This window comes from Coturnix japonica, chromosome Z, assembly GCF_001577835.2.
Source record: "Coturnix japonica isolate 7356 chromosome Z, Coturnix japonica 2.1, whole genome shotgun sequence".
Taxonomy (NCBI): domain Eukaryota; kingdom Metazoa; phylum Chordata; class Aves; order Galliformes; family Phasianidae; genus Coturnix; species Coturnix japonica.
Window position 1 is genome coordinate 16,695,335 of NC_029547.1, and position 27,319 is coordinate 16,722,653.

General features: G+C 34.9%; 1 long non-coding RNA gene across 1 annotated transcript; it reads left to right on the forward strand.

The window, feature by feature from the left end:
• Nucleotides 1-33: 33 nt before the first annotated feature.
• Nucleotides 34-27,246, forward strand: LOC116652539. Its single transcript, XR_004305686.1, has 3 exons — nucleotides 34-171; nucleotides 5,871-5,984; nucleotides 19,392-27,246. It is a non-coding gene; the product is annotated as an uncharacterized LOC116652539 (long non-coding RNA).
• The last annotated feature ends 73 nt before the right edge of the window (nucleotides 27,247-27,319 follow it).

A 27,319-nucleotide genomic window follows, 5' to 3' on the forward strand; every position in this document is an offset into this window, starting at 1 on the left:
CATCTGCGCTTTGATCACTATTAAGCAGAAATGCCTTCTTTATGTGAGAAAAATCCTGAAAAGAGCTAATGGAGGAAAAGAATAAACAGAGGCTTCTGATACAATCTGAAGACAGAAGACTAAATGCCCCCAAAACCTTGGTAATCTGCACTCCAGTATGGTGGTAAAATGGTAAGTTCTTTGGCTTCAAGCAGAATCCTTTAAGTGCTTCCATGCCATATTTTCAACTTTGTAGTAGCTGTTTCTTCTCTCATGTGACAAATAAGACACTAATTCTATTAAAACTGCTTTTCACAACACAAAGAATATAATTGCATGGGCATACATATAAGTGGATCATAAAAAGTTAGTAAGCATCAGCAATCTATTCAACAGTAACTGTTCCTATGTACATGATCCCTGCTTTTATGAATAATAATAAAAAAAAACAAAAACAAAAAACAGAGGCATAAGATTTCTTCAACTGGCTATCTTAATTGACTCCTTTAAAATGTTCTTTCAGTATAAAGATATCATTCTTAAGTATTAGCCTGTACAAAGCACATTTTCAGATGTCACCATGACATAGGAATTTCCACAAAAATTGGGACCCAGAGTAGATCTAACCTTGTAGCCATTTTCAGTTCTCAGTGTTTTCATAGTCATCATCTGTAACAGAAAGCTGAGACCACCCTCCAGGTATATCATTCCAGCTTCAGGACATTCTAAGTCAATAGGTTGTCTTTGCAACTAATGTCTCTGCCAGGCCTCTTTGGTCTAATATTTATCTTTTTCTTATTTTCTACCAAATCGCATTTTCTTAATTTATTTCCTTTGACTTTAGCTCCTGATAGTACTGACTTGCAAATTCCCCATGTGGGAAACTATTACCAAATCTCTAATTCCTTTGGTCACTAGAAGGAAGAAGGGATATGGAGAACAAAAAAATCTCACTTATTCACTGGTGCTTTAGTTTACTGTTTGAGATTCTGCAAGAGTTGGGGATCATTTGCTTGCTTGATCCAGAAAAGTTGTCTATGAATGTTTAAGTACAAGTGTCGGAGAGAAGACAACTATCTCAGTAAAAAAACAGTGCAATTGAGTGATTAAGATGAAATGCTTTCTAATCTTAATTAAGCCCTCTAATCTCAACAGGACTGCTAAAGAGAAAAATTCACCATCCAGGATAGAAAAACTTCACCTTTCAGTATGACAGTGGTAAAAACCTCTTGAAATATATGGAAGGTTTGCTAGAGACAGTTTGATTTCTTTCAGTAGTACTGGCCATTTAAATCACAAGTGTTTCTCTAACTGGGTTTAAATATCTCTACAGGGAATTCTCAGCACTCTGTCTTCTTGTCCAGAAGTCATGCTGACACATATTTTCATCAAGTAAAAAAAATTTGTCCTTTGCTTTCCTTCAAATGTGGTTGCTTGGACTGGGAAGTCCCCCCTTACACTGTCCCATTCCCATGCTCATGTCATATGTAATAATACATTGATAAGACCTGTGAGTAGATATTACGTGTATTTTACAACTTGCACTTAGTCAAGAATTCTTCTCCCTTTCTCAAGATTGGATAAAAATGAGATTTGAAAAGGACCCCAAAAATTCCCCTCTTGGAAAGCCCCTGTATCTGTGATGATCAGCTGGGATGAAAATACAGATCACGTGGTGTAAAAATGCCAATAAACTTGTTTTCAGACAGCATTCAGTAAACCATGTCAATATTTTATTTCACAACATCAAGTTATAAATTTTTAACACAAACTCAAAAATTACATCTTTAGATGAATGCAATAGGTGGCTCCCTCCCTGATCAAAATTCCTGTGCAGTTTCTGCAAGGAACACTGCCCAACGTATATGCATTATCATCCTTTTAAAATCTCAGCCCAACTTCTGCACAGACTTGCACCATATTACATGTGTGAAAATCTCAGCTCTGGCAGAAATACTTTTCAAAAGCCATTTACACCAATCAATATAACATTTTCTAGCAAATGTGACTACTCTCTAATAAAAATGTCTTATTTTACCTGCTTTTACCAATTTTATATCGGTATATATTTTTTATTTATATATATATATTGCCAATAGAAGCTGAATTTGAAGAACAGGGAAATAACTTCTAGTGACAATGAATTGGTCATACTCTGACTTTTCCCCAGATGTGTGGAGGCTTCTAGCAATGAGAATGAGAACGGATTTTTATAAGCCAGTTCTGAAAGACTCTTAATACTATACAAATACTTAAAAAGCTATATTGTCTCATCAGTAAGTAGAGATTTGTAATGAAGAACTCACTGAATGTGGCATCTAAAATCTAGGCATTCTTCAATTGAAAATAAAGCTAAACAGCGGTCAGATTGACGGAGTAAGAATTGTAATGCTTGCATTGGCCATCAAGTCCTCCTTTCTCTGGGAAGGAATTAAAAAGTTTCATTCAGTGCAAGCTGATCAAGCTACAGGACAAAGAATACTTTTCCCCACATCCCTAAATCTCAGTTCTCAGATTGAGATTGTACTTCTACAAGCCATATGTAGAACAAGGAAAAAAAAAAAAAAAAAAAAGAGAGAGGGAGAGAAAGAAAGGGAAAGAAAAAAGTTACCTACTTGTAATTTTTATTTATAAGAAATGCATATGCCTATCTAGAGAGTACATAGTATATATTTGAATATATAAAATTTTGGTTAAAGTGAGATGAGGGAGAGAGAGAATCTTTGCGTATAAACAGTTTACTCCAGATTAAAATACAAAGAAAATACTTTTTTTTTTTTTTCCTTTTCATATACAGAATTATAGCTGTGACCAGTGACTGTGTCCTATTCAAAGACACTTGACATTTCGTTCCATAAATATTGTTTCCAGCCATAACTTATGGCTTGCATTATTAGTTTTAATGTAGCGCAGTTCAGATTCATCACTGATTGATTGATAGTAACTTTGACATGTTAAGACACAATCTAACAAATAACATATATGTGAACTATTTTTGTGTAACAAAGGGTATTCTAGTTCAAGAGAAGTCAATATGATGTTGGTGATATAATGGATAGCAAGTAATTATAACAGCCAATATGGTCTTTTTGAGTATGTGCCATTTAATAAAAAATACAAACAATCATTATATTGTTTTTAAAAAAGCTTCAACTCTGAGAACATATTTTTAATATCATAAGAGCATTATGGGCATAGTCACTGCTTCTAGGAGACATATATCTTCTGTCAATAAAGCAGTAAAGTGGTTAACTGCATATTTGTTGTTCTTGATGTTAAACTCATTCTGGCAGATCAACTTTGGCTTCAGGAGATACCTACTTTATCTTTAAAGCATCTTGCTTTGCTTTTTTTCTGCTAATATATTTCTAATGCATTGAGTGAGTGATTTAAAAAACTGCCAGAACAAAGATTTGCCAAGAAAGATTCAGAAGCTGACATAACTTTGCTTTTCCCCAAGTGCAGTGAACAGCTCTGTATTTGTCTCCTATGTACAGGCAAGGAAAAGATCCACATAGAAGACTTTACAATAATTTTCTCCATTTTTGCAACTCGTTAAAACATGTCTTTCCAGCCAACATAGAAGAAACATATCATATGTTTCTTTTCCAGTACAAAGCTTTTTCCTTCTGTTCTTATTTTTACGTAGGAAATTTTTAGTTAATGTGTGATTTATAGTCTTACAGTCACACAGATATTATTTTCCTACCTGTTTTGTTCTTAAATTGAGCAACATATGTAGGCATATATATATAGCTGAGCAATATGTATATATAATTGTTCCAATTCCTTTTTCTTAAGTGATTAGGCATAATTAAAACAACAGCTTTCAGAAAACACATCTACTGGAAAAAAATATATATATGACCTTTCTAAGTACTACTGCAACAGATTAACAAAATGGATTTTATGTTCCATATTGACTTGCCTGACTGTTCTGGAGATTCTACTTTCTGGGTAACATGATAATAAAATCTTATTAATTCTGTGCTCTTTCCAGTTTGACATGGAAGAGACAAAGTGATACAGGGGAGAGGGATATTTGTAATTATTATGAATACAGAGAAGTATTTTTCCATCAAATTTTTCCTAATTTTTAGATATACTGGTTAGCCACTGGAACAAATCTATTCCATTGAATTTTCTCAGTGTAGAAAAAGCGTCTAGTAATTCTTCATTTAACAAACATTTATGATAATGAAGAAAATTTACCTGTCACTCCATCAAACCACTAGTATTTTCTGACATTATTTCTGAGTTTACCACTTTGCAAATTGTTTTGAAGCATGATTTGCTGTATGAATTAAAGAATGGATAATCACTGTGTGGTCAGTAAAATCTCCTCTGTCATGTTAAACTTCACCTGAGGTAACCCAAATACCTTCTGAATTCAGTATATAACTCAAGAACTATTATAGTCACATTCAATTTATATTTTATGACGTAAATGATATACTCTTGATTGTAAGGTAAGTTTCAAGCAGCTGCCTTATAGATTTTTTTTTTTTTAACCTCTGCTTACTCAGCAAATGCATGTTATTCACAGATAACCTAGTACCAGCAATTTTATAGAGTATTACCACATTTCCTCCATGTGCATCTTCCTGTTTCCCTCCCAGCCAAGAAATGTTCTCTTAGCCATTAGTTTATGTTTCTTTTATGCTTTTTTGCCAGTTCACATAACAATTGTTTGAATGAGATTTCAGTGAACTCTCTCATTATTCTTTCTGATGATAATTGCATTGGTTCAGAAACTCTCCTCATTCTGAGATCCAAATTGTATTGTGAAATTTTCTGATAGCTCAGTACGTAAACACTGTGTATTTTTTATCCTAACTGTTCATAAGAGAATGTTGTTTTGCTCATGATTTTTGAAGGTTTGTTCTAAATCTTATTAAGTATGCAAAGAACTCCTGGACTGTTCGTTGTGACTCTTTACAGTTCTAAAGCTATAAAGCTCCATTTATTGTTTTTGCTTTCCAAACAATCCTTGAAGTTTTATTAATATAGTGTAAATCCTTTTACAGCTCTCCAAAGCTACCTCTTCATTTTGTGTGTGTGTGTGTTTATTTCTTCTAGATAGAAGATTTGTTAAAAATGGAAATGTGAGTTGGAAAAATAATTGTTTTTAGTTTTAAAGCCTAGCAGTTTTAAGTATCTACATAGCAAAAGTTAGAAGAAAAGAAACCATAGTATGCTTGTGGCACTGATGCTGAAACTAATTTAGCAAAAAAAAAAAAGAGAAAGGGAGAGAAACAGAACTTCAGACCAGGTGTTTTACTTGACAGTGACAACTGTTTTTAAAACACTGCTGACCCTTTAAGCCTGTATCCTAGCATAATATATGTTTATGTGATACATTGCAAATAGAAAAAGAGAAGATTCTCTAAATATTAGACTAAAATGGGAACTTACTTAGACAGAAATATTATAGCAAGATTTACCAAACAATGTGTGAAAAAAGCACAGTGACTACTACAACATCATGACAGAAGTGGGATAGTTTTCTTTAGAGAGGCATATTTTCCATATGGACTTGAGCTGAAGCTTACTGAAGTCAATGGAAAGTCTCATTTGAGTTTTGTAGTTTAAAATAAAAGGCTTTTCAAAGTGTTTTTAACAGTTTAAAATGTTCTAGATGAAATAGACGAGTTGCTTTATTTTACTTTTATATTGTCTAACTGTTTTAATCACCAAAGCGGAATGAAACACGGGTTTTTGAAACATGTTAGAAGTTTCTTAAGAACTCAGAGAGGAAAAATAGCACATATGTTTAGAACATGCAAAGGCAATTTTGAGTAAGAATAAAAATAATTGTCATAATTCTTCAGGAAATGGTTTGATTTTCTAGATATTTATTTATTTATTTATTTATTTATTTATTTTCACAGGCAATGAAGACAACCTAAGGGTTTCTTCTGATTTATGTGAACCTAAATTTCTCTGCTGTTGTGATGAGGATAACCGTTATTCAAAGAGTGGTATTCACAGGAAAGACTCCTTAGGTATGGCTATGCTCTGTCTTGGAAATGTCTTCACTATAGCTGATGGATTTAATCCCAGAATGAATGATGTTGAGAGTGGGTTTGCTCCGGAAAACTTTGAGGAAGTGAAAACCTTCCACACTGAGGAAAACAGAATTTCACCCAATACCCCCTCAGTGACAGAGAGGACTGCTAACAGAAACAAGCCTAAGGAGAGAACTCTGTTGCAAAAACTCTGTTAATGCAATTTAATGAAAACATAATAAGAGTTTGTTATGATTTTCTTCCTCCAAAACAGTACGTCACATGTTCAAGCCAGTAAAAATGTTTTGATACTCAGCAAAATTTCTTCAGTGAGGTTTTAGTGACTCCAGTATTTTTTCTCCAGAAACCCTCTTTGAATCTTTCATAAGCGTGCCAGTTTTCTGGTGGGAAAAAAAAAAAATAAACCTGAACATAAGACAAATTTGTTGGGGGCCAAGTAATAGTGTCAGCACATAAGCAAGAGAGCATCAGAGATAGAGCTGGAATGAACAGAAAACTGTTGGAATGTGTTTGCTACATTTCTTATGGTAGGTTTTGCCCACTCTTCTGTGAGCAAACACCTGATGAAATAACTGATAATCAATAACAAATGATGCTTCCGTATTTCATTGCATATAAGACACAAAAAATTCCAGTACTTTGCTGACCACATTTCTAAATTTGTAATACTGAACATGTACAGATTAATTCACTTAAACACACAGTGTATGTTTCAGCTTAGGTGAATAACACATTCTGTAGTGTACATATTTGCAGAAACAGAATAGCCAGCCTGATTCACATGGCCAAATTCATACTAGTAGTGAAACTCTAGCTTTTGCAGTCCTTGATTTTTTAGGTTTTCAGGCATGTAAATACATTTCTGCATTCATTTTCCTATTCTTTTTCCCTAAGTCTGTAGGTTAAAGGAAGGTCACGATACATTCCTCCATATCATTGTACAGTCATGCCATTCACATAGGATGAAACCAAAGGATGAAGTGCAGAACTTTGTTGCATCAGGATCACATGTATTATATGCCACTTTTTGCCATGAGTGGTATACAAGAGAGTGATCTGGCTTTTGATTATATCCCTGCCCTTCGAAGACAAAAGTCCACTTGCATTTGGATCAGCAGGTTTTACTTTTAGGACAAATCCTACAAAGGTTCAGATGCACGCTGTAGCAAAATACATGTGGAAAGCCAAAGTCAGATGAAAATATACATGTGGATGTGGTATAAACTAAAACAGATTTTTGAACTACAGTGTTCGTGCATGAATATTTAGGATCCCAGTCTCTAAGATCAGAATGTCATTTGTTTCAGCACCTTCAGGAGTACTCTCACATCTGTTAAAGTCACCTCACTTTGTCTCTGAAATCCAGCCTGTTAAATACAAAAACAATGTGCTAAAATTCACCTTGCAAAACAAGCTGTCAGGGAAAGGAAACAGATGGTCACTCATTCTGTAACATGCTTCATATTGTGTAGGCACTGTCATCCAGATATTACCTTCAAATCATGCAACATGAAATTTCCAGAAGCCCAAACCAGATGGACAGCTCCACTATTGCTCAAGTAGGGAGAGTTCTCTTTGCCTCATAGAGGGGCCAGGTTTGGAACTGCTACTTTGAAATCCATATATTTCCATACATCCCTCAGTGGATAAGAAAAATCTGGAAAGATTTCATTTTACTCAGGCCAGAATTAAATCAAGGGAAATAAGGGAGTAAAAGATGCTTTCCAGAAATAGAGTCAGTGACAAAAAGAAAAATAGTTGTACATACACAAAAGAGATCAGGCTTCATACTGGCTTCCTCCTTGCTTTCTCATTCTATTCAGTAGTTCTTATGGTGATGCTTTTGGGCTTTCATTCAAAGTATTTTACAGTTTATTTGCTCTCATTTATAACTACACATTTCCTAAGGTCTTTTTTAAAAAAGTTAAACAAAATTATGAAAGCGGAAGTCAGCCTGAAACCTCAGAGGTGGAATTCACCTTTGAAGTGAGCTTGCTCAGATTTTGATGTCCCATATAACCTTGTGACCATAAGATCAACCATTTGAAGAGTCTCTTTTTTTTTTTTTTTCCTAACCTGCAATGTATACCTTTCATGGTATAAGTGAAACAGTGGAGGTATAAACATTTCCTACTAACTTGTTCAGTATCAGGGGGTAGAGGGTAGGGAGGGTAGGAGAGAAGAGAGGGGGATTGTTAACCCTGCTCCTCTTTTGGGACTCTTGCTATTTTTCACCCCATGAAACTCAACTGTCTTTATGCTTTATACATCTGAATTACTTAAGGTCTATGTGGGAGAAGTGGATTCAACTGTAATTCATAGACAGTCTCTAGAGGTGCATGACAGCAAAAAATATTGTAAGGTGATGCCAAAAGTATAATTGCAGATTTATAGTTAAGGTTGAGAAGGAAGGCAGATATGGAAACTGTTTAATAATCTAAATATTTTGCACTACGGAATTTAAAATAGAAAAAAAATAAATATTTATAAAATTGATTTTTGATTTTGAGATGGAATCAGATAAATCCAATAAAAATGTGGTTTTCCACTCTTCACAAAATCTCATGTGATCTCTTCACAAAAGAGATCACTCTTTCACTCTTCACAAAATCTTCACAATTGGGAATACATTTTTTAAAACCAAGAGCTAATTGGAAAGCCTTTTTTTTTTTTTTTTTTTTTTCCCCCATGAAATTTCAGGTCAGATTTTCAATATAATTTCATTTTAAAATAAAGTATTTTCTTATTTCCATAATTGCATTGTGCACACTATTACGATTCAAAGAGATGCAAATACAATAAACAGCATTCAATTCCATTTTTTATTATGTTTCCAGATGTACTTTTCTAGGATACTTGAACTTACCAGAAACTTTTTCACTTCTGTGCTTTGTCAGATCTAGAAGTACTCTATTTCAATATCTTATTAGGCACGTTTACTTCCAAATTGCTGTTATTCTTACTCTGATATGAAAGCATGGTTTTCACTTCCCTCTCCTAGCTGTCTAGTTACCACATTTCTGTCATCATCATGGAAATCTTTGCAAAAATTTTTGAGACAAACTTAATACAGTTTTCTTCCTTGAGATGTAATTCTCCAGTTTAGATAGGCAACTGTGACTTTTCTGTCAAGCACATTAAATAGCCAAATGATAGTCCAAGATATTCCTTCTTACCACCAAATTTGGAAAAGCGGAATACTGAGTTAAGCTTTTAGTACAAAGTGTAAATATTTATTCTTCCTCATAAATTTAGAAGGAGATCCTCTCAGTATTTCAGGAATTAACTCACAAAAATATTAAGAAATCATTCCAGTTCATTTTTACAGATCAATTTGATCCCTTTTAGTGATCATCTGATCATTAAATTTTTAATTATTTTGAATTTTAATTAGATAAAAAAGTTTTCAGAAGAGTAAAAATTATTTATATCAAATAAAGTGCAGTTCCTACACTCACGTGAAAGGCTGAGTTTAATGGAAGTAAAGTTTCTTCAGATCCACCGTATTTTATATTAAACTGTTGAATGCTTCCTACCTTACATTCTAGAATGTTCTTAAGAGTAGGCTTTTACAGACTATGCTTAATAATGGGAGCAATCTGCTCCACCATGCTTTATTTCTGCAGCAAAGACTTCCATCTGAACACCATTTTCTCCCAAGGAAGCTGACAAGAACTTAGAGAACATGACATACCTGAAAGGATCAGATCTGGAAAGAAAATGCTGTGCGTGTGGAAAAGAGAAAACATAGTGGTATAAGGACTCAGTCTTTAAAAGTCTTGTTTACATCACAATTACTGTTCCTTAGTACTAATAATAATAACGACTGCACTCAGAAGTGTTTGCTGGGTTAGCTTATATTAATCTCTTTTTTTCTCTGCAAGAAGGGATTACAAAATCTACAATGGATTACTTTTACATGCATTGCTGAAAAAATATGAAATATTGCTACTTAATAATTTGTGAAGCTATCTTATTTGCATCATGTGTTATATTCTTTTTGCTTTGTGGTGAACACAGCAAGCTGAAGAGGGGAGGAAACAAAAATTTTACCTCACTTTCAGCATTAAACATGCAGTAATTTTTGTGTGGCTCAATTTTCAGTTGTATCAAGCAAGTCACAATTATTTCTACTGATCATCAAATATTTAATGGGGTATTCATTAATAAAGCTTATCTACTTTAATACAAGGACATATCCAAACTTACAATAGCTTCTCTGTCTCTCTGGATGCTACAGTATTTGGCCAAATTTTAGGTACATGTTGCCCAAGCATTTGATACATTGCATACATATTGACTGAGGAAAAGAGCTATGTGGAAGCATCATTCACAAATCTTAATACCCAGGAGAGGAAAAAAAAGGCCCCTTCTGGTTTTGGAAGTTAAAAAAAGTCATACCTTTTAAAATACCAATTTGTCTTCTATTCCTAATCAATACACTCTTTACTTCAGTACTATACTATTGTCTGTAAGAATGATACGGAAAGGCTTGTATTGTGTAGTACATTTCCACTCTGACTGTCCTTGTTGATATTCAAAGCTGAGTAGCTGCTGGAAAAAACAAACAAACAAACAAACAAACCCCATTGTTTATGTAGACAAGGATACAGAAAATAAATCCAAGAAAGCAGTAGAATTGAAATTAAAAAAAAAAAAAAATGTAGCACCTGCCAGGCAGCTTACTTACAGTATAAACAAGGATTAACACAATCAGTTGTGCAGCTAATACTGGCTTTAGCACATATATGCTTAAATATCAAAATCTGGGTACACGAAAAATTACTTCACATACTTGGTATTTCAAATTACTTTTGCATTTAACAGCTACTCCCAGAACAATAACAGTACTGGTTAACAGGGACACTGAAGATATTCAGATCAGAAAGCAAATAGGCTAGAAAATGTGTTTTACTATCCCAGCTTTTCCATGGTTTTAGATAGATCAAGATTCTAGACAAGGTGAAATAGAGGTCTGCCACAATGTAAAAAAGTATTTCAGGTAATCTGTTTAACCATTAGACTCCAGACAACAGACTTTCACAGGTTTTCCTGAATAAGTTACTGCTGTTTTCAGGGATGTTAATTATTCCATAGAATGGTCAGGTTACAAGCAAAGATTTTAAACTCAGCTTCCCTTTTAAAATAAACCCAAGCTCAGTTGCTTGTGATCAAAGATCAGATATGACTTGAGAACTGAATGGTCTTGTTGCTGAGTTCAGGCTGCAGGCATATGGCAACAGATGATCACCATTAGGAGCGTTAATATCAGGTTAATTGTCTGGGTCAGGCCTCTGCTGGCAGGCACTGGCTCATACAGCTGTGTATACTATCATCAGTTGAACAGGAGCCGACTGAAACAATCTGTATTCTCTCCCCTGACTACCTGTCCTCCCCAGCATAGAAGGAAAATAAGCCAATGAATGATTGTTTGAATGAAGGTTTTTTTACCAAAAACCTTTTGGTATTTTTATCCTCAACTAACAAGTCAGAGTCAATATTTTTTGTCTTTTGACAATTTGGTTTATAACCTATGATAAGGGATCTCACGATATCATTCTCCTAACTTCTGCCTCTTCCTGAACTGAAATCAATACATAGTATCTTTAGAGTTATCTTTTCACCTTTTTCCCATGGTTGAGCTAACAGGGAGGAAAAGCACCACCTGGACAGGTGGATCTGCTTATGGACCACGTGGTTTTTCTGTACCAAGGAACAATTATAAATGTTCTCTTACAAAGAGAAATAATGGAAATGGTTTTAAGAAGCAATATTCAAGTACTGAGCAAAGGAAGGGATGGGAATTCAGGCAGTTCTATTACCTTCTTAGGGACCTTGGAGATACAGGCAGGCAGTCATACAGTGGGTGAACTTAAGGCAACAAACAAACAAACAAACAAACAAAAAAGATAGGTATATTATTATATCCACGTTATTATCCACAGTTTTCAGGTGTGCTGGCAGAGTTGCTGACTATTCCAAACACATTCACTATAACTTCCCTTCCTGTCCATTTTTCTGGTACACTCACACGAGGCCATAATTAAGCAAAGTACAGTATAGACACCTCATACATTACCCCAAGATCACAGTAAAATAGGTCCAAAATGATCTTAATTTTGAATATGGTTTCCTGGAAGGAAGCATGGAGAGAGAAGTCTGGGCCCTCCTGGAGAAAAAATGGCTTTGGATCATTGCTGAAATCTGGAAATACATAGCAGAACTGGAGAAAATACTGTGTTTTGATGTTTTTCTACAAATAGTGGCAAATCAGGAACGTTCTACACTATATTCAACTTATGGACACTATATACAGTATAGACAACTTATATTTGGACCCAGTAGTAAGCAGAATGTCTATCTCAATGAGAATGCAAGTCAAATAATAGTCCTCTCAGAGCAAGAAAAATTAATCGTGGATAAAAATTGACAACATTTTCTTTCTGGGAAAGGAAAGGGAAAGGTAAGGTGTTTGTTTGTTTAAATTCATCCTGTTTTTAAGTTACCACAGTCAATTTAGTTTTACCAATATGTAGTCTGGCTTGTTAAAGCCTTGTAGGTAAAATGACCCCTAATATCCTAACTAGAATAAGGAAATTTTGAAGTCTAATCACATGGTTTCTGTGTTCAAAGTCTAGAATTTTAATATGCTGGTGGTTCCTTTCTTTTTTTCTTTTTTTTCTTTTTTTCCTTTTTTTTTTTCTCACTACTCACTTTGCTTAAGCAAAAGATACAAGTGATTTCATTAATCCAAGGTAGGTGCCATTATCAACTGGCAGTCTTCTACAGGCACCACAGTAGTCCAAACTGTTAAACAGCCCCTGAACTAACAAAATCTGTCAGATTCCCACAGGGAGCATAATATTGTTCTTTTGTGTAAACAGTCCTCTCATTCCCTAGTTTATGAGCAAGGCAACTCTCATTAAGTCAATTATCAGCTGAGTTTGACCATCAAGTGGAAAGGAGAAAGCAATCTACCACTGTGTAGGCACTGAGTCTAGACTGATCTATTATCTTCAACACTCTGAAGCTCAAAACATAACTACTTAGATTGCTCAGATAATAACTGTGGCCAGCCAGCTATTTGCAGTGGCCATAGCTGCTGGCTTCAGAAGGCAGATAAATGTATTAAATCTCTATTAGAACATTCCATCATAAAGTGCAGTCTGTTGTAGTGCCCCGCCTTTTCTCTTAAGAGCTCTAAAGAGATATATGAATGCTTGCATGCAGTGTGTCATGGGTGATATTGTCACTTCATTATTTGCACCTGCACTATAATGTTATAGAACTTATATCTGCTATTGAAAAACAATGCAGATAAATATAGTATAAGGCTTTTAGGACAGCTGTTGAGGATAAATGTATATGTTTACTGTTCTTTACCACTTAGGATTTTTAATATTATATTCGCTACATGCTGACCCTGCTTTATTTAGTAAGACAATTTAAACTAGGCAGAAGCACAATGTTACAGCCACCCTTGTGTTTGCCTTCACATTCATCTCCAAGTCTGAATGACCAGCACTCTGCTCTGTGTCTTGGTATCTTGCTTCTCAGTAACTTACCAGAATAAGTAATGCTTAAATCATGAGGCATCTTTTTTACCTCATATATCAGGACACAGAACTCCAGCCATATAAGGAAGATTGCTCTCTAGATTTTATAGATTTTATAAATTTTCATATTTCTCTTCAAATCACAGCAATCATGAATTTCTGGAGCTTTTAAATGCAAATTTACTCAGAAGTAGCAAAGAACAATTCATAATGTGCTTCAGCCCATGCCCTGAGATAATATTCTTTTTGCAAAGTACTGTTCCATGTACAACTAGCTTATGCTTGTGGGCTAGAATCACAGAATCACAAGGTTGGAAAGGAGGAATTGTCTCATCACTGCCATGAGTGCTGTGACTCAGGACTGGGACTGCACTTAATCTCAGCGTGAAAGGTTCAGGGATGGGTTTTGTCACCACTCTTGTGCAAGAATGAGGGAAATTCTCCTAATCTGTGATTAGGAAATTGTCCTAATCTGTGTAAAGCCCAGTATTATGTAATACACACATTATATATATATACATACATATATATATATATGTTAGAACTCTGAAAAATTCTATCTGTAACAGCATAATTAAGTTTGAATAATCACTCCAGATTTTTACAAACTTGAGAGCCTAGATCAGAAAAGCAGATGAGTTTATACTCAAAATGAAGTGTATGAGAGGGACCGTTTAAGTGTGCTCACATACTTCACTTTTTGGCAGAATAGCACATGAACATGGTCAGGATCTTGCCTGTAGACAAACACAGATTATGTTGCAGTTCTTGCGTTTGTATGCAACGACTTTTGCTTTGAACAGTTTATCAGCACAAAGTCTATGGATTTTATTTTGCTTCTCCTACATTCCAGTTTCAGTATGCAAATCTGGCTTGTGCTATGATGACAGAGAGGTCCATTTACAATAGAATTTTACAAACCACAGTAAATCTTTCTTTATGGCTTTGTTTTAATAGCTACATGCCATAGCATTATAGCCAGAGAGTGTCACCTCTCCATGATCAAACCTGCTGTATCAAGTAGTAAAGAATTATATTCAACAACGTGTTACACATGAGGGAATTCTTGAATGCCTAGGTATTCATCATGGACGTTTGTGTGTCTGGACACACAGACATGGCCAAATACACACACATAAAAATATTCCAAGGCCCAAGGTACCAATACAGGGTAATGGGCTTTTTTGTTCTATTTTCCAAATCAAAACAACTGAATATTCTCATCTTATCTGTAATATCTTAATAATAAAAGCCCAATATCGTTGTGCTTAATGATATTACTGTCTTTTACCTTTGCTGCCTAGTAAGCTCAGGTATGCAAACAGATCTGGGCATGTGTATGCACATCCCCAACTGTCCCACAAAATTTTCAGTTCAAATCCTCATTACCTATAAAGCATTAAAGGTACGTATCTCTGTCAGAGTCCCAGTTCTGGAATGGAACCTGGTAGGTTTACATTTAGTTATCAGAAGTGGAAGTATGTTGTTTGTCCAAATGGCTAAAAAAGATTTGGCAGTTCTTTAGTTAGTTTGTTTTTAATCAAGGAAAACAGTTATTTAAATAAGTAGAAGTAAAAAGCTATTTTGCATAAAATTGCAGAGATTTATACTTAGAAAAATCAGTTTTGTTTCTGATACAAATGCATAGAAAGGCTCCTTCAATATACTGTTCAATTTATTTATTTTTTTAAATACACATATGACCTCATTTAGTTCCCTGCACAGAATATTTGTTTAATGCTCACAAAGACAACTCCTTCAAAGTGAAAGCTGTGTTTGAAAACATCATCTGCACAAGATCTCACCTTCCTTCAGGAAAGATTTCTACTGAAAAATGCATCATGAAGTGCTTTTCTTGTTGTCATATTTTCTATCTGATTGTTGATCTTCCACAAGGAGATAATACAAACAGGTAGAGAGCTTTTTGTAAACTCCTTTCCAGAAGAAAAGACACAGTAGCAGAACCATGGTCCATTCTGCTTCAATAAGTTATTTTCTCATAGTAAAATCTTGAACTCCTTATAAAATCTGTTAATCCCATTATCTCATTTTCCTGAAAGAGTGGAGAAATCTAGTTTGAAATAATAAGTATGAAGTCTCCAATTATTGAGTGACTCTGTAGTTTACAAATTTTGGCAATGTGACGATATAGTGATAGGTACTTTAAATATGTATTTGAGACTGCTAGATAGATACAAAGTTAGAAATAAGCTGGATTCTTGCTGGATTTATCACTTCTGGCAAAACCAATGCTCCTCATGTTGAGTCCATAGAAGCAGGCACCATGTGGGCACAGCTTGACCTTCCAGATCAGGCAGATTAAGAACATAATATTTAAGACACAATTAATGCTGAGATGATGTTAATGACTTAGCAAATCCTAAATCCCACATTGATGTTTTGTCATTTTAACTGAACAAGAAAATGATATGACCAGTATGGAAATGCTGGCAGAGAGCTGACTGGCAAGTTTTCATGATACTGCACAAGCAAGGAAAGAAAAATTCAAATGTCATTTTTTTATTTTATTTTTTCCCAACACAACCACTCTTCAGTTGTAAACTGACAGAGAAATCAAGTCTTAATAGAATAAAGTCTGTATTGCTCATTTCTAAATACTGTTGACAACTTGAAAGGCCCTGAGGTGCTTTTAGTGAATTTGATGAAGGCTTCTTTTTTAGTATGAAGTAAAGCAAGAAAAGTTGAATCAGAATCTGCATACTTGAATATCAAAAGTACAGCTCCTCCATGAACAGACATTTCAAAATACTCAGCCACACGTGTTTCTGTGAATAGACATTATTTTACTTATTAAAAAAAAAAAAAAAAAAGTTAAAGAAAAGAAAAAAGAAAGAAAGAAAAAAAAGTTAAAAAAAAAAAAAAAAAAAAAACCACTTGAGCATATCATCAGATTGTATATTATACATTCAGGGAGTAACCAGGCTTGCACTTTGAGAGATGAGAGCACCACATGAACAATCCAAGGAAGTGCTATGAAAAGAGTACTGTTATATCCATTCATAATCCAAAGCAAAAATGGCACAAGGTTCACATCATAACTTGACTATTGCAGAAGTTTAAAAAGCCTTGGTTAAAAAGGTTGAAAAGTAGGTCTTACAGATTCATTGGAAATTTGGAATTCTGTACTCTGTCCAGATTTCTGGACTTTTGTTAGTACATAAGTCCAACACATATTTTAATATGCATGGACTCATAAGACTGCAGGTAGTTTATGGAAAGCTTGAAAATACAACCTGAGGGCACTCTACTGATTTAAAATATTTAAAAAAAATGTATGAAAAAAGTCAAATGATATTTTTGAATTTCATGATTTTTGAGCCTTTCCCAGAGTTTTAAATTCTTGGGATAGCAACATTAGCATAGTAATTTTTTGCAATATATTATATGTCAAAATACTTCCAGTTAAGAAAAGTGATTTTAAAACACTTAAAAATAATTATTTTTATCATACTCATATAATTTAGACATCACTTGAAGTAGAAACTCAAGAAATTATTATGTGAAAAAAGAATATTTCTTGAGCACCTAAGATGTTCTTCCATTTTATCCTTGAAAAAACATGCTGTAAAAAAGAGAATGTAACACAAGTAAGGAAATTAGCACCCTTCACAAGAAACCAAAGCACTGCTTATCAAAGATTGATTTTTGAACTAGGCAGAAATTCTCCCACTCTTCAAAATATTCTGTAAAATAAGTAATATTTGTATATAGACGAAAATAAGTTGAAGATGGGGAAGACAGAAGTATCTGTGGACACAAAGCTGGAGAGAGGTTAACATAGAATCTCTAAGAGCAGGTAAGTAAGAAAAGATCTAAACCAAATAAAAGGTCTTCAACCTTTTACCTTTTCCTTCATTGCAGTTAAATGCACTGATCGCCAGCTATGTTTGTCTGTAGCACAAAAGGTCAGAAATTCTCTAAATAATTAAACAGAGACATTGGGCCAGAAAACACTGATTCATTGGTCCAATGATCAAGACATTCAGCTTCAGACGACCTAGTTTGAATTATGGCTGTTAGTGAATGAAACTGAATATAGAGTTCTGAAACAAGCACATGAGGGCTTGTTTGGGGCTCCTTGCAAGGTAAGCAACATCCTCCACAGCATCTTGTTGAGGCCTGGGTTGAAGAGGCAACAGTAGAACAGCTTAGAGCTTAAACATGAGAGGTCAAGGTAGAAATTTTTAATCCAAAACTGAAGGGGAGAGTAAGCAATTTTCTTGACATTTATATTTTCCCCCTTTGATAACTTTGAATCAAGTGAAGTAACATTCCGCATAATTTTGAATTAAATGACTTTCATTCTTCAAGAGCATCCCCTTTTCAGATAAATATTCAAAACCTCCATTTTTGTTAAAAGTAGAAGCTTCCATAGGGAATTTGCCAAATTTGAATGTAGTCTTTTATTTGTTTTTCTCATCACTAAACTAAGAATAGCACAAATCTGTGAGTATATGTGGAAGTGATGCAAAAAGCCTGTTCACTGCACAGATGAGGGGGGTGGTAGCCAATAGGCAAGTTTGGGTCTGATCCTATGTGTCCTATAAAGAAAGAAGGAAAAAATAATCATACCACTTAATCAACAGAAGTGCTTATGCAAGCACATCCAGACTATAATGGTAGTGCACTTTAAGGCCAGTCATGGAAATGTCCAGATCACATTACTGTCAAAGTCAATAGTACAACTGTGGATAGATCTAAACATAATACAACACAGCAATCCAATAGACTTTTAAAAATGAATAAGGACATGGTCATAAGATGCTCGTATCTTGTTACTCCAGATCTCTTAAAACTAAATTATAGAATAAAAATTGGATAAACTCTGAAACGTTCATATAGTTAACTCATTTGCCCAGTTACAAGCTCCTCCTAATCACTAATGCAAAACTTCTGAAAGGTGGATAGCATCTTGCACGTGGTACAAACAGGAAAAGAGCAAAAAGGAAATCTTTCTGCTGAAAGCAGCACCTTTTTGTTAGTTCCAACAGAAAGATATACACAAATAAATGCATATGTTTACATTTACATTTATGCACAGATATATATAGGCACGTGTGTGTATGTATACGCACATATTTCAAATTTTTTGGTGACAGAAACCAGAACATGACACACTGAGACTTACAGGAGTAGTGTAAAAGTTTGGAGTTTGGAGCAGCTGGATTCATCTGGAGAGCTCAAAGTGAACCAACAAGAACAAGAACAAGCAGTCATAGAAATCAGAATTCAACCCTCAGTAATATTCAACATAAGCAAACATCAGTAGTTATGGGGAAGGCTGCTTCCATTCTTTCCTGGACAGGGTCTTTATTAACTTGGATCTTCCATTCATCTGTTTATTTAGGCTTGGATCCAGCAAATAGAACAATGAATTGGATCAGAGAGCACAAATCTGTTTTAGACTGCAAACACTGTACTGTTACTAGAGGTATAACTATTAATGAATCAGAGTGAAAGCTCACACATTAAAATAACATGATAGTAAACACAGAGGCAGTTCCTGTGTTACCTTTTGCAGCTCAGAAAAAGGTTTAACATTTCTCTGTCTCAGAATTTTCTGCTAGTTGGACTCTCTTATCCACTTACTATGTGTATCTAGTATTGAACTTCTTTCATATTTTCCATAAAACCAGAGCACATTCCTAATTACAGCATTTATTACAGTTCTGTGAATGGTAAATTATCAAAGAGTATCATAGAATCATGGAATTGCACAGGTTGGAAGGAATGTTAAAGATCATTCTGTTCCAACCCCCCAGCTGTGGAGGTTGAACAAGACTATTTTCTCAACCTTTCTTTGTAGGAGAGGCACTCCACTCTCTGATCATCTCTTTGGACCTCCTCTGGACCTGCTCCAAGATCCCCACATCTTTCTTATGCTGGGAGCCTCTGGCCTGGACATAGCACTACAGATGGGGCCTCACGAGGACAGAATAGAGATGGACAATCACCTCCTTCACCGTGCTGGCCACCCATCTTCTGATCCAGACCAGGACAGCACTGTCCATCTGATCTACTGAAGCACAATATTGAATTGTGTCAAAATTTTAATCCACCATAATCGCATAATCTCCATAGGGGTTCGTCTCCCAGTCTGCACACTGGATATCTGGGATTGCCTCAGCCCAAAGGTAACATGTTACAGTTGGCCTTGTTGAACCTCATTAGATTCATGTAATCCCACTTCTCAAGTCTATCCAGGTCCCTTTGGTCAGCATCCCTAACTTCTGTGAGTAACAGAGGTAAAATCTAGACAAGAGGACTGAAAGTAAGCCAAAATGATTTACAAAGAAGTGTATATTTTCTCTGTGGTCTAGGTGTTAGAATATTACCCTTGGAGAAAAAATCATTTTTAAAAAGGCCAAAACCAATTCCAAAGACTACTTTTATATTTAATTCAATTAATCCTTGATGGAAAATCCATCAGTGGACAGATTTTCCTTAGCTACCAAAAGAAGATTTTGCTCACACACAGGTTTGTTTTTCATGTCTCAGTTAAATATTTTGATTATTTCTTTCTTTCATTGTTTAAAAGCAGAGTGGAACAGTTTCAAGAGAAGATGAGAAATCCTTTATCCTTTATCATTATATCCTATAGTTAACAGTGATTTTAAAAAATATATATACTTTTTAATTTATTATTATTAATAAATGGAGATGGAAGATATAAGCTCTTCTTCCTTCCTGAGGAAGAGGAAGAAATTGAACATATCTTTCCTAATCAATGTTTAGCTTTGAATTATTGCACAAATAGCAGGAAGGATTTCTTGCTGTGTTAGTTGGAAGGGATTTGACAAATGCTCTTGCATTTTGTACTGATTAATGGAGAATGCTGAAGCACAGACTGAGTATCTCTGAGATCCCAATGTCCTAAGAATAGCACAAGTCAGTTTGTTAATTCTGATGAAGCAAATCATAAAGAAAAGGTAAGCTCTGAAGAGACATTAGTTTGACTGGTTTGTCTAATACGCAATCACATGGAAATCATTAAAAGCAAAGTATTATGTTAGATATGACTGTCAGCTGACTCGATACAACCATTCCAAACTCAAGTTCCAAACAAAAATTTAAATGTGTATTATAAAAGAACTGAAAAGCAACAACAACAAACAAAAAACCAAATACTTAAACACTACTGTGATGCTACTAAGTAATGTTTTATGATATAAATGCCATTGGGCCTTTCCGAACACCTCCTTCATTGTTCTTCAGCCTTTTTAAATGTAAGTGGAAAGCTCTTTTTTTAGAAACACTGGTGTTGTACTCTCCTACTGTTAGTTGGCAATGAAACTCAGTGCAGGTTTTCCTTCAATAAACATATCAGATTAATACTGCATCTTCACTGAAGAAGTTGAACTGGTTGCTATTTTCAAACCATTAGAAGGTATCATGAAACTATGTTGCTTATTTTAAATTTGTACTCCATAAGACCTTATTAACTTAAAGATTCATACTACGGGTCCAGAAATGAGGCTGTGTTAGAGATTCAATTTTTCTGACCCTAGGATGCTAAAGAATGTTATTAGGTGTTTTTCACAGATGGAAGTGAGTACATGGCTGGGACATCAAAGATGAACCACAATAAATATAAACCACATGTGCAACCATTTGTTTGTATGTCAGTGGTTATATAAGTTATTGGCATGCTTCAGCCATGCTGGTTAAGTAGGCCTTCCATGTCATGGCTGAACAGACCTGGATTTTCTACTTCAGTAATGCCCATGTACAAAAGTAGTGCCCTTAAAACCAGTTATACAAGTTAATAACAATAAGATGATTCATGCACCAGAAAGCTAGTAATTGTACAATACATGAGACATCAGGTAGATCCAGATACATGAAAGTAAAAACACAGAAAAGACAGGAAAGAAGGGGGATAGACTCTTTAGCATGGTCTGTGGTAACAGAAAAAGTAGCAATGGCATCAGGCTCAAACAGGGTAGAGATAGGTTGGACATAAGGAAAAAGTCTTTTACAATGAGGGTGGTGAGGCACTGGAACAGTATGCCCAGAGATGTGGTTGATGCCCTGTCCATGGAGACTTTCAAGGTGAAGCTGGATCAAGCCCTGTGCAACCTGATCTAGCTGTGAGTCTGCCAATTGCAGGGCAATTAGACTAGATGGCCTTTAAAGGTCCCTTCCAATCTAAGGATTCTATTTTGATGATTCTGAGAATCTGAATTTGAGAGTCTGAATAACACTAGAGAAGGCTAAATAAATTAACACCTAATCTCTTATTTAGTAAATTAACTATAAAGAAATTTATTTTTATAGTGATTAAAAGACATTGTAATAAAAACTATTGTATAGTGTTTGGATATATTAGTGAGATAATGTTGAAGAATTTTTCATACACTTATCAAAAGATGAGTTCTTCAGAATGAAGACTGTTCACTGAACATAATTCTATGGAGACAAAAAGAAAAAAAAAAGTAATTTCTGAGGATAGATGTTGAATGATGAAATATGTAACTTAAATAATAGCAGATAAGATGTCATCATGCTGGCTGATGTAGTTGCTCTGTAGGCACTGCTACTGCCCAGGGGATCCAAGCTGTCTCTGAGATGATAGCCTGCATGTGATCATACACCTGTAGTATCAGAAAATTCCCTAATGAGTCTTTATTGGAAGCAAAACATAGGTACAGGGGAAGATGGTCGTTCACTTTCTCATTCTCCTATTTTGAAATCATCAGATTCTGTAAATCTGTTAAAGTTTTTAAAACCTTATATTTTCTAGAAATGAAATATTAGCTAGTTCTGCTCCATATTTTGTTGTTGTTGTTGTTTTGTTGTTCTAACTGTCAGTGAGTTCAAAGACCTTCTTGAAAATAGACATAGATTCAGTATTCACTTTTAATCTACTGACTTCTCAGATTCTCATAAACTTCTCCAGGCAGAAAGTACAGTAATGCTCACTTCATTTCTAACAAACAATTTCCTCTTGTAAATAACAATTATCAATAGCAATAGAATATCTGAACTCCTGGAATATTCTATATATCCTCCTGCTGTTGCTTCAGATGGCTGATGACTGGTTTTAGTTTTTTGGTTGTTTGTGTGTGTTGTTTTTGTTTGGTTTTTTTTTGTTTGTTTGTTTGTTTAAAGTCAAATATGAACAATATAGAATGAGGTAAATACAGCATCAATTAAAACAATATTGCATAGCTATATATTTGCATGTTGTTGTTTAAATCTATTGTATTCAGAGTTCATAACAAATGGTCTGCTGAGTGCTCCCCAGTTGATTATGAAGTTATAAAGGCATTCCCTATGGCTGCATAATTTCCTTCAAACCTCTTAATGAATGGTATACATCTCCAGTTTAATCTAAACAAGAGCTCTTCAAAAGCAACATATAAAATACCTAGCTCTCTGTGTGTTGAAATAATAGATAAGGTGAATCTAAATGTTTTGGTAAAGATTTCTGAGTTCACAGACAGAAACAGTTTCCCCATAAAATCAGTCATCTGCAACTATTGCACTAAATAAAATATAAGAAAAATAAATTAATTCTTCAAAAGATAAGACTTTTCTGCTGAGTACTCAACAAGTATAAGACATATCAATAGTAGTCAAACCACTTTGAATTTCCTTTTTCTATCAGGATTTGCTTTTGGAATGTTTGGAACTTCCAGGCAAATATACTGACTGCATCTATTCCATCCTGACTTTGCATTTGGGTGTCTAGATGACAGGTATACTTTAAAAAGAGCTCTGGATAAACAATCCAAACCTTTAATCGCTGTTGCAGGTGAGCTCCCATTGCAAGCCTGCATTGAGCTATGCCTCCTGACTCAAATCTATCCTCCTCCCCCAAGAAAACACACACAAAGAAAGCAATTCTGAGATATGCTTATCTCAGTGTGTAGATATATTAGCAACACAGAAATGTTACTAATGTCTACTTTAAAATAAAAGATGATAATGTTCCCTAAGTAAAAATAACGCTTGATGCAGCTGCTTAGAACTACATTTTGCAATGTATTTGACCCACTGATTTCAAAAGTATATTATACATTTATCCTGCTGCTGAAATTTTTCACTGTTGGAAACTATAGATGGCCTAAATGACCAAAGTTGATAGTGAAAAGAGGAGCTAATTAAACCTAGCAATTCCCATCCAAATTGCTTGCTGTACCAGTGTAGGTGTGAAGACCAGTTTTTTAACAATCTGTTTTTCAGGACTAATTCAAAGATTCAGCACCAACATAAAAATAATCTTTGGTGTTAACTGTCTTTGACAAAATTTTCTTTGTTAACAATTATTTCTCAAACTTGATACTGAAAAGACTCACTGAGGTATAAATATACATTTACATTTTGTACAAATGCTTATGGCAGTTCTGAAGTGATGATAGTCAATGTTGTTTATAGTTTTTCTGTAAAAGAAGCATAAAAATATCTAGTTCCAATACTAGTTCCAATCATAAACCAACAGGACTACAGATGGTTAACTGAACACTCTTTTCACACAGATATCTGAAGAAAAGTATTCATAGAAAAGCCCTTAAAGCAAATATTCAGAGCGTAGAAATGACATAATGATGAGTAGACCCAGGAAGTAACCTAGAAAATGTTCAATTGAAGGAGGTAAGGAAGGGATTGGGACACTTGAGTTGTTTTGAATTATCTTAACTAAAGCTATTCTAGGGAAAATATTTAAAGCTAACAACATTTCTCTCTTTTCATTCATCTCTATGCTGTGGACTCCAAAAACTATTTTTGGCTTATGTAAGAACACAAGCCACCAAAGTCCTCAGCCTCTTAGGTCTCTGAGTCTGTGGTTGGCATCGAGAATTGCATCATTTACTTTTCTATAATTAGAAATTTATGTGCTTTTACAGATTAAAATTACTAAATCCAGGTCTGCGTGCTACAAAGCATAGTCATAAAGCACTGTTAGGTAGGACTGAAAATCTTGTGAAAGCCAACATTTAAGCAGTGAATTATTGTTTTGTGGAAATCTCACTGTAGATGTATGTCTAGCTCAGATTGCCTTTGTTCTTTTGTTCATTGTTACATTCTATGAAAAATAAATAAATAAATAAATAAAAATAGTTCCACAAGAAGCTAAGCTTGATAGCACCTAAGAAATGTAAATTTAACGTCTCTTTATCTGATGAGTAGACATCTCACTATAAAGACTGTAACCTACATATTCCATTTCAGTATTTTGTTGTTGTTGTTGTTTTGCGCGCGCGTGTGTGTGTGTGTGTGTTAAGAGAAAACCACACTTTCTGAAAAAAAAATCTCAGTGTTATTTCCAATATATCACATGAAATAAGTTGTTCTTCCAGCACAGTGCTGAATGGATTCTGACTCGAGTGGAGTGTTAAGTTAGACTGGAAAACAAATATACTCTATAGCTAGAGCTTCATAAGCAAAAAGCCTTTTTTAAAATTATTATTATATATATATATTTTTTTTTCAGAGCATTTCAGCTTCCTAAATGCTGATAGAATGTGTGTGTCTTCAAGATTAGTACAGGCAGGATGATGCAGACATGGACTAATATACAGGATTTAAGAACTGTATCATTGAGGAAAACAAACAAAAAAACAAAAAACAACCCAATAAGAATCTGATATTAAATAAATCAGGGACCATCAATCTAGAATGGTTTTTCTTAGATCAGTGTTGATTTTCAGTCTGGCTGGCTGAACATTGGACAGGAAGCTAACTGACAGGAGCAGCACAGTTTTGCTACATGAAAAGTCACGTCTGCACTTAGATCCCAGAGACAATGTCTGCACAGATCTGTGTGGGTAGGGCTGGAAGAAGTACAAACCTATGTGGTCTGAACAGCCTGCAACATGTGTGTAATGTAGTTTTTGTCAGTGAAACATTGGCAAAGGGCCAAGTCGAAAGTCTTTTCTAGCGGACTTGAGAATCACAGAACAGAGTTGGAAGGGACTTCTGCATCTGTCTCGTCTAAGCACTCCATTCAAGGAGGGACACTCAGAGCAGAGTGCTTAGGCCCATGCCCCACAACTTTTGAAGATCTCCTGTCCTGGTTTCAGCTGGAACTGAATTGATTTTTCCTTCACAGTATATGTTGTGATATTTTGTCTTCAGGAGAAAAGGCAGTGTTGATAGCATACCAATGTTTTAGCTGTTGCTCTACAGAGCCAAGAATGTTTCAATCTCTCAGCTTCTTACACTGTCCTGGCAGAAAAGGGACTGGCACAAGGAGTTGGAAGAGAACAGAACCAGGGCAGCTAATCTAACTAGGCCAAAGGGATAATCCATAACATATGGCATAATGTAAAATGACTATAAGTCTGAGGTCAATTGTCCAGAGGGCTGCTGCTGTTTGGGGAATGTCTGGGCATTGGTCAATGGGTGGTGAGTAACTGACTTGCGCATATACTTTTTTTCATTGCTATTATTTCTCTTTCTTTCCTGTTTTAGTAAATAATTTTAATCTCAATTTGTGAGTTCTAATTCTTGTCTTTTTTTAATTTTTTTTATTCTCTCCCCCTGGGGAGAGAGTGAAAGGCTAAGCAGTGCTTAGCTGCCTTCTAAGTTATACCACATCTCCAAGAAGGAGCCTGCACAACATGTGCCAGTGCTCCATTACATTTGCAGAAAAGTGTTTCCTCGTGTTGAGATGGAGCTTGTGAGCTTTCTCACTTCTTGCAGATTAAAGCAGTTTCCCCAGTTCTAGACTCATCTCAGTGAGATGCTGTATCCATTGCCTTCAGATTGAAAAAATACATTTCAATCTCACTGTAAAAAAATAAGCAAAAGGTGATGCTGAGGCAGCTGTGAAAACCACAAAAACAAAAATGCAACGTTTAGATGAGTGGTCCTCTTAACCCAGTGTCTTATTTCCGACACTGCCTAACAGCAGAGAATTGGGGAAAATTATAGGTAAAAGACAATCATGTAATGATGCTTCCCCAGGATAACCTTTACACTTCTAGCATTTTTGGTTTAGTGATTCTGTCAAAAATTCATTGCTGCCCTGAGTCCTGGAAAGTAGCTTTTCCGTAGCTTTTCATGACACCAAACTGTACACCAAAATTATTTCACTCGTATCTATTTCTTGCCTTCACCTTAGTTCATTAGATGACAAGGGTATTCAAATCAAATCTGTGTAGATTACCTTAATAGATGTAATAATATCTGTCAGAGAATATAAAAAGTTCCCATTCTGTAAGCATCCTCCCAGTTTCTGTTCTGTTTTAGAAAACAAGAGCCATTTTATGCAGTTTTCCCACTGATGGCAACACGGTTCCTCATTTGTTCTAGAAGACAAGTCCTTAAGGACTTTTCATAATGTTTATCAGGATTGTAATACTTACTTTCTGTTGTGTTTTGAACATCCCTTAAGCTGTTGTAATTCCTCGACTGAAGAGAGTCAAGGATGCACTGTGCTCATAGTTTAAACCTTTGAGGTACTTGTAACATATTGTGGGAAGAACTAATCTTATTCAGCACATGAATCCTGCAAATATTTTGTAATAAAAGAATTTTAGCATTCATGCACCTGCTTTATCAAACTTAATGTAAGCAGATTTTTGGTTTTTGTTATTATTTGCAATGTAATAGGGTGCATTAGCGGAGTCTGTAGAACTATTAATTCTGTGGAGCCTGTAAAACTATTAATTCTGTTATACAGTAAAACTGCGTATTTATGTGACTAGTGAAGTATCACACCAATGAATATAAACACATATTCATTTTGGATTTTTTGTTTGGTTGGTTGTTTTTTGTTTGTTTTTG